The sequence below is a fragment of the Corvus cornix genome, chromosome 4 (genome assembly GCF_000738735.6).
Source record: "Corvus cornix cornix isolate S_Up_H32 chromosome 4, ASM73873v5, whole genome shotgun sequence".
In the NCBI taxonomy this organism is placed as follows: Eukaryota; Metazoa; Chordata; class Aves; order Passeriformes; family Corvidae; genus Corvus; species Corvus cornix.
Window position 1 is genome coordinate 49,127,097 of NC_046334.1, and position 8,445 is coordinate 49,135,541.

Below are 8,445 nucleotides of genomic sequence, written 5' to 3' on the forward strand. Positions count from 1 at the left end.
CATTTTGACAGCCGTAATAAATACTTTATAGAACCAGTATTTTGCATTAAAGGTTGTTTTAAATTTGAATTTTTTTATTGTCTTTTTAGTAGCATCACCATCACAAGCATGCAATCTTTTGTCTCCAGTGGCGTCAACTCTCAATCATTTTAACAGACAATGATGTAGCATTGTTTATGTGGTGTTCATCACCTTGCAGCAAGGGGCACTTGAGGTTCAGATAATGATTTATCTCTTTCATCCTTCTTGATTTGAAAGAAGGTACTGTTGCTAGCATCTGTATATAGTTTTCATTTATTTCAAATAAAAGAGAGAACATTCCTCCAAGATTGATAGGATTGCAGTTCCTCATAGCCAAACTAGCTCCATTATTTGTATCAGTAGTGTATAATGCAAAGATAAAATAAGTTTTTATGAAAAGCTGTAATGAACAATTTGGTTCTTGTTTGTGGTTGTCTCAAGCTGGCTATCCAAATCTCAAGAAACAATAAAGGACATTGGGTAAATGCCTGTTCCATTTTTCAGACAAAGAAACAGAAGTCTTCTGTCTCTACCAGATTGCGTTGTGATTTTTGCTGGATGGTCTGTAGCAATATCGAATATGTTCTTCTTTCTTTTCCCTTGCAGCTGGAGTTTCCATTTACTCACCCTTCCTGGAAACATTACCCTTTTAATCACTGAGTGTGTGTGCCAAAGCACTGAAAAAGAGAAACCACAAGGTTTTTGAAGATGTGCAAAGTAGATGTGCAAAATTTCTTCCAGTTGCTTTCTGTGTCAGCATTTTTATAACTCTCAGCATTTTGTTATATACCTATGTTATTAAAATAAATGACACAGAAGCTGCAAGTGTAGGCTTAAGACTGTAAAAAGAAATATGTTAACTTTATATATGTCTTTTGTAAGATTTGAGGTATTGCACAAGGATTGTCGTGATTGAATCAGAGAGCAACCTTGCCAGTGTATTTTATTTGCAATGTCCAACCCGTTAGGGACATGAAAAATATTGAAAATTTAAGAATGGAAAGAAAGATAGGCAAGTGTTCTTTTAAAAATTAATTAAGGGAAGATTAGGAAGATTTTAGAAATCTGCAGCAAGAGACCATATCAACAAATGGAGGAACACAGTGAATTATAGATGTAAACTTTCGACTACCTGTAGTGCTTGATTATAAATACCACAGCAGGAAAGATTGATAAGCATCATCTTGCAAGCTCAGAGAAGTATCTGAAAGTGTATTGATCAATGCTGAACTCAGTACTGGGTTCCTGGTAAATGGCTTCGTTATCTTGTACTGATCACAGGCTACAATGAGGGAATGAAAAGAGGACAAGGGACAAAGCCCCAAACCTGTGAGCTTTCTCAAGAAGAAGTTCTGTTACAATGCAAGGAATGTTAGCTCTATGTATGCAGAGAAATGTGAAAAGAAATACTCCCTTTTTAAAGTACTCTGTTATATGATCTGAGCAAAACCCCATAAAGATTGATGACAGTAACACTTGACATGGTTCCGCACTAATGACTAAAAACTAATAACACAATAATCTGTGGTCCTGTTTTCTTCAGCAGAGATATTATTATTACATTCTGCCACTCAGTGCAAGCAGAAGTTTGCAGATAAATAATTAGGGTTGCAAGCTGTATAAACTGAATAAAAATGAACCACCAAGGAATTTTTTGCTTTTACCTGAAGGTGACACAAGCCAAAGACCTCTTTTTGATGTAAGTGTACCAGCCAATATGTCAGGAATCCCATCCCATTCACATACAAAACTTTTCTCACACAACTACAATAAATGCGGGAACTGCATATTTTTTGTTCTTTGCACCCACAAAGTTGCCTCTGGTTTCATTCACAAGCATCTTTAGACCTTTGTTCATGTCTGTCCATATCACCTTCACTCTTACCATCATTATAAATGTCCTAGGCAGTAAAGGTATACAGGTATATAGAGAAGACCTTACTAAAATTAGAGGAGGCTTCAGAAAAAAGCTTTTGATTTTGGACAGTTTTTTACACAGTCTGGTATGTTTTCCTAACCAGGGTTTGAATGATCTAATTTATTATATTGCATAAATTTTTCTTAATCTTTTAGTACATACTCCAGGTACTGAATTTTCAAAAGCACTTTGCACTACAGATAAACTCTGAAATCAGTAACTTTCTGCATTCTTTGTGATTTCCCATTCAGAAATTCAGTCACAGAAAACTGGGTGGGTGATTACGTGATAGGAATATGTGGAAATATTTTTAACACTTGATATTGGATATTAAATTTTAAGCAGAGTCGACTGACATGTCCACTGACATGTTCTACAGATATTTTATTGCTTATTTTGGAGGTGGGAATATTTTTATTCATTGGTGTTTTATTATTTACAGCATATCCAATTCCAGACATAGCAGGCAAGTGTTGCAGTTTATAAAATGAATCCCTCTTTTTTTTATTTTATTCAATATAATTTAGTTAGATTATTTTAAGTTTATAATCATTGCCAAAAAAAAAGGTATATGCATATTTTATCCAACTGGTTTTTGTAGCCACTGATAATCAATAACAGCTTAAAACTTAGAAAAGATAAAGAATACATGGAAAGACAATCAGGTTAATTAGATTTGTCCTTCCAAACACTCATAGGTAAAGTCCATCCATTTCAATCTGATTTAATCATGTGCTGAAGTGGCATGAAATTGAATGAAATCAAGATGTCCGTAGCCCAGAAATGTTCTTACTGAGATATAAAAATCCTCAAGGATACCAATTAGTCAGATAGTCTACTTGATAAGTCAAGGATAAGTTTCTTGCTCAGTCACAAAGCTTCTGATTTATATATTAACAAGAGTGACTGGTAATGGAAGGATATTCTTTGAGGCTCATAACTTTTTATTGAATTCAGCCCTCCCTGCTGTGGCTTTTGCAGAAAAGACCTATCCAACACTTATTCTTTAGCAATCTTTGCTTGTTTATATACAGCCAGTAGTAAGTACTTCATTAGGAAGGTAAAATACAGGGAGGTTCAGGTTCAAGGGAGATATTTAGCATTTACACAAGGAAAATTGTAAGCAATCTGGAGAGGGTCACAAGTAAAATGAAGAGTTAAACACTGAGCAAGATTATTGGCATTTATGACAGCTTTTGAAATGTAATAGTTGATGCATTATCAATCAGCAACTTGCAAGAGAAACACAGGGAATTCAGGGTATGTCTATAGAAAATCAAGTACACTCACTCTTAGTTTCTTCACTGAGGTTTAATAGGACTTTTGGTGAGTTATACTGTTTATTCTTCCTGATAGGAATTTCAATCAGTTGCACAGTTCAGAAAAGTAAGCAAATTCTCCTAATCAAAAGATAAAACTGAGATTTTAAAAAACCAGTATTCTTTAAGTTTGCTTTACATTACAGTTGGTCCAAGACCGCTACAAATAATTCTCACATGGCACTGTTGTTTTTATCTTCATGGATGGCATTAGGAAGAGGGTCTTTATTAATAAACCTTGAAATATTAAAAAGTCTGGCAAGCTCATCACATGATTCCTTCAGAGTCTTATCTGCAGCAAGAAACAATGTGCAGATGTAAAATTTAAAATAATTCTGACAGGAGCTGGAAAAAAAGTTCTGGAAGTTCACCCAATTGACTGCATTCAGTGCAGACATTCAGTGGTTACATGGGTGATATTCCAGGAAAGATGCTTAAAGGAAAAGAAACCCAGACAGTTCTCAGCATAATTCCTCTGGCAACCCACTGGGGAGGCAGAAGTTATGAGAAAACATCCTCAGCAGGTAAATTCATGATGAGTGAGGTAGGAAATATGGGAAGATGCTTGGCCAGTAAAAGTTATTCATGATAAGGATTTTGAGCTGCATTCTAGGATTAAGACTCACAGTACGGAAAAAAAAAGAAAATGGGAAAAGAAGATGAAAAGGGAAAAGTTTCATTTGTACACTAATTTTAATACAGTTTTTAAAAATCCAAAAAAACAACAGAAAGAGAGGTATTGAAATAGCTGAAGAAACATCAGTATGGAGAAGGTTGAATTGTAAGAAGAAAGCTCTAGCAGGCTTAGTGACAGGAATGTGCTTGACAAATGAGATGAACAATAAGAAATGAGAGAATAATTTACAAGCAGCAGGATATGAATCTGTGTCCTTGAAGATTTTCAAGATTCAGCTGTAGTCCTGCTTCAAGGGGGGCGGTTGGACCACCTAGTCACTGGGGTCCCTTCCAATCAATATTTGTTTGGTTTTGTGCAAAGGGAGAATCTTAAGCAGCAAAAATGAAGAAACTGGAACAGCTAGTGATGGGTATGACACCCACCATTGTCAGAATAACAAGTACCTCATGGAGTAGCAGACGTTGTTAAGAGGTACTGAAGGATAAGGAGTCTTAAGGATTCATAGGAGTAAAGTGATGAGTAACAGTGAAGGTTAATAACAGAATAAATATTTTCATGAATTCCATCGTTATGAGAAGTTTTGATTTCTAAGATACAGGATCAAGAATATAGCTTGAAAACCCAGATAATTCCTTCTGGGCTGTTAAGAGCAAAGTCTCCAAATCATCCATAGAGGGTTTGGGTTAACTGTACCCATTAATTGGCAGGGTGTGAACAGCATCAAACGTGATTGTTTTTACTGTTTTGTTTTAAAGGACACTATGAACAAACCACAAAATGAAGAGGATTTCAGTGGTTAGTGCATCCTTTGAGAACTGATGCTGCTAGTGCTGATACACTAAAACTCTAAATAATAATTAATTTTTCATAGCAAAAGTGTTTCTCCGTAATGCATATTTATTCATTTGTGATTTTATTTTAATAATCTCAAAAATGTTACAATTCTGCAATTTCTGAGAGAAAACAATTTTGCAAGATGTCTGTAAAAAAGCATCTCTGAGGTTCTGTGACTAAAATGAGATGCCATAGTGGACTCCATAGTCAAATGATTAAAATTTCCCTAAAAATTTGCCCCCTGCTTTCAAGCTGGAGACAAAATTCTCTTAGAAGTGTCTAGAAAACAAGTCACAAGGCGTGAGAACAGTCTGTCAATGCTGTCTCCAAGCACAAGGTAAAACCCTGACTTTCATCTGAATTTTGAAACACCAATCTCTCAAACTTCACTGAGTTTCCAGTCTTTGGCTTCTTTTTGGATCTCTTTTGGGCACCAAGAAAGTCAGAACCTCATTCATCAGCTATAATCCCAAGATCAACTTCTCCTCGGTACCACATGGATGCTTTGGACCTAAGGCACAGGTGAGCTAACAGCCTGAAATATGGACAGAGAGCAGGTCACAGAGCTTGTCCTCTTGAAATTCACAACAAAGATGTGGCACTTTTGGCCAGGACACCAAACATTCTTTCGGTTAACATGGTGGTGTTGCCCATGACTCAGATAAGGATGCTGTGAGACCTGTAGAGTTCAAAACATAGTAACCATAAAAGGTCTGACTGCTCACAGAACCTGCTTCCTCAAGAATGTTTTCTAGTGTGTCCATTTTTATGAAGACCTCAGCTCAAAAGAAACAACTAAGGCTGTTTTCCCAGCAAAAATATGGATGTTGGTAACATCTTCTCATCTAATGACCTTACCGTGCCATAAACGGCAGCGTACACTTCTAACTTTTAAATATGATCCGCATTTTACAACAGTTTTATACTAGAAGTGCCTCAGGCATAAGCCATGAAATTTAATTATTTTCACTTGTGAGCACCAGCTCATGCAACAAAATAAAACTTGTGTCAATCAATCATTTATTTGTCTTGGCTTTACATATGCCTATCAGAGGATTTATCATGTAGCAATAGAACTGGAAAATAATAATTCAAAAGTAAAACATGGATGAGTCAGAAAAGAATGTAAATAAGAATTTGGAGATCTAACTGTGACTTTGGATTAATGTTAAAATTATGAGTGAATCATCAGATTAGTACATTTCTATTCCTAAAGTGTTTTTACCTCTAATTAGAATGTAATTTTAAATAGTCTTGTGATTCATGAAGAAAATCAGCATAAGAAAATAAATAGATTGTTGTCCTCTTTACTTGGACAAATACATGCCTATCATGAGGACACAAATGTCTTTTATATCCTTCTGTCAGGGTGATATCCTGTGTGCTAGTGCATGGCCTAGAGAAGAGATGAAATTCTGCAAAACTAATAAAAATGAGAATGGAGGACCAAACAGCAGGTAAAGAGAAAGGCATGGTTAGTGGTCAAATTTATTATTTTCTGCCAAAAGTAAAAGCTGAGTTTTCACATCTCATCTGAAGATGCCACATCTTGCTCAACAAGGGATAGCAGGGCCAGAAGACAGATCTGTTTTCATTATGTCCCTGTCAGTGCTGGAAAACCTCACAATTGATTCTGTTGTGAAAACGATATCATATCAGATGCAATTCAAGTCTTCCTCTCACTAAACCCCAGTGAATGAACCTCAGTAACATAGCAAATCAGTGGTAACCTTGGTTTTGAAATCCATTTTGTGATTCTGGAGTTAATAAGAACTCTTACATAGTAAATGGGTAAGGAACATGGGTGAATTTCCTGTTTCTGCAGGTTTCTCAGTGTTCAGTTTAATGGAGAATTAAAGCATTATGATCTGACAGTCTGTATTCTATGTGTAGTGAAAAATTAAACTCCTACCATGCCTTTCAAGTAAATTCATTTATGATAATCCAGATTTCTAATTATCCAGAAACTGGATTGTGTCTGCTCATTGTTTTTGAAAACTAAATGGAGCAGTACATTTGTACTTTTTCAGTAAGCACTAAGAGGTGCACTTGCCTTGGTTGACATGACCCCACCTACTTCCATCAGGACCTCAGGCTGCAAAATTCCAGGAAGAAAAAAGAAAACACCAAGATTTCTTTTAATCTGAGCAAGTGCAGCATTCAACAAAGTCTCAGTAGCCTCATTTGAGACCTTTAGAGGTAGTGATAACAAAAGCAATAGAACACAGAACAATGATGACTGCAAGTAGTACGTTACTCATTTATTGCATAATTACCTCATAAAATTTCACTGGAGATCCTCACACTAAGATTCTTCTTGTTTAAAGTATAAAACAATCTAACACTGCTAAAAAGGTCACTAGAAATGAATAGTGAATAATATTTATTACAAGAAGGATAGTTAGGAGAAGTATTTAATATATTGAAGGACTTTTTCAGTGGTGTTGGCATCCCAGTATTTCTGGCATCTGCAGATGTAGAATTGCATGATATCTTGTAGGAATGGTATTTCTCAAAGAACAGCAAAGTTTACTAGGAACCAGAAATAGTGCGGGGGGAATTTCTTCTTAAAGTCATAAGAGAACTTTCATGCTATTTATCTATTCTTTTGAAAATGGAACACTCATGCCATCTAATCACGACTTCCTCAGATTCTGCAAGACCAATAAAAGGGGCACATTGATATCCAGTGAATAGAAATACAGTATTGCATTCTGGATTTGATCTGTTCTGTGCATTCTTTATATTCAACCCATAATATTCAAAGATTGTTTTCATGAACCTAGCTTGTTCAGTCACTAGTCATCTGATTTTGCTCTGCTCTGGAGATCAGTGTGAATAGTTTTTCTTTCCTATTTGAATACTGAGTATCAAGCCATTTAAATTATGTCTACCATATGTATTAGTTATACATGAATAGAGATAGTGTTTCAATTTCTATCAGTTGCTGAAAGCCTTTTCAGTAATGCTATCAGCTGAGATCAGTTTCAGTAAAGGCATTAACACCTGGTATCAAAGTAGAGCTTTATTTTATGAAGAATAAAATTCCTAAGGCTAATATCAAACAGTTTACTTGGGTTTAATCTCTGGTTAGATCTCATCTCTAGATAGCTACTTTGATACCTGGTTTTAAAGCCAGGAGTGAAAATCAGTTTAGTGGTTTCATACTTGTTCCTTGTAGATATTTGTTCGGGTAAAAAAGTCTCCACACAATTCAGTGTGTTTATCAATCTAAAAGTAAAAGCAACTAGAAAAGACAAATATTTTTCTAGATGAAATAGAGCTTGAGTTACAGTTTAAACTGCCACAGGAGCCCATGTATGAGGAGGTTCAATTTCATTCCTTTTGTGCTACTGACTTACATCATTAGGTGAGAAATGATAGAAACCCTGTGCCTTAGTCTAATAACTGTTGTAAGGCTACTGAACGATATCCTTACAAAATGTGACGGCAGTCTTAATTCAAAGACCTATGTGCAAAGATAATTTTCCTACCTATTTCAGGAAGTATGGATTCCTGGCCTCTCTCTGCAATCCATCCCACATAGTCGCCTGGCAGTCCCTAGATAAAGTGATGTTGAAGATACAGTGTGCACCTTGGAACAGCACAGAAAGTATAAACACAATTTTTTAAAGATTCATGTGATGAATCCACAGCATCATTTCTCATTGCACCAGAAATCCAGGGTGGTCAGGATGATGCAGAGGGCATTTAAG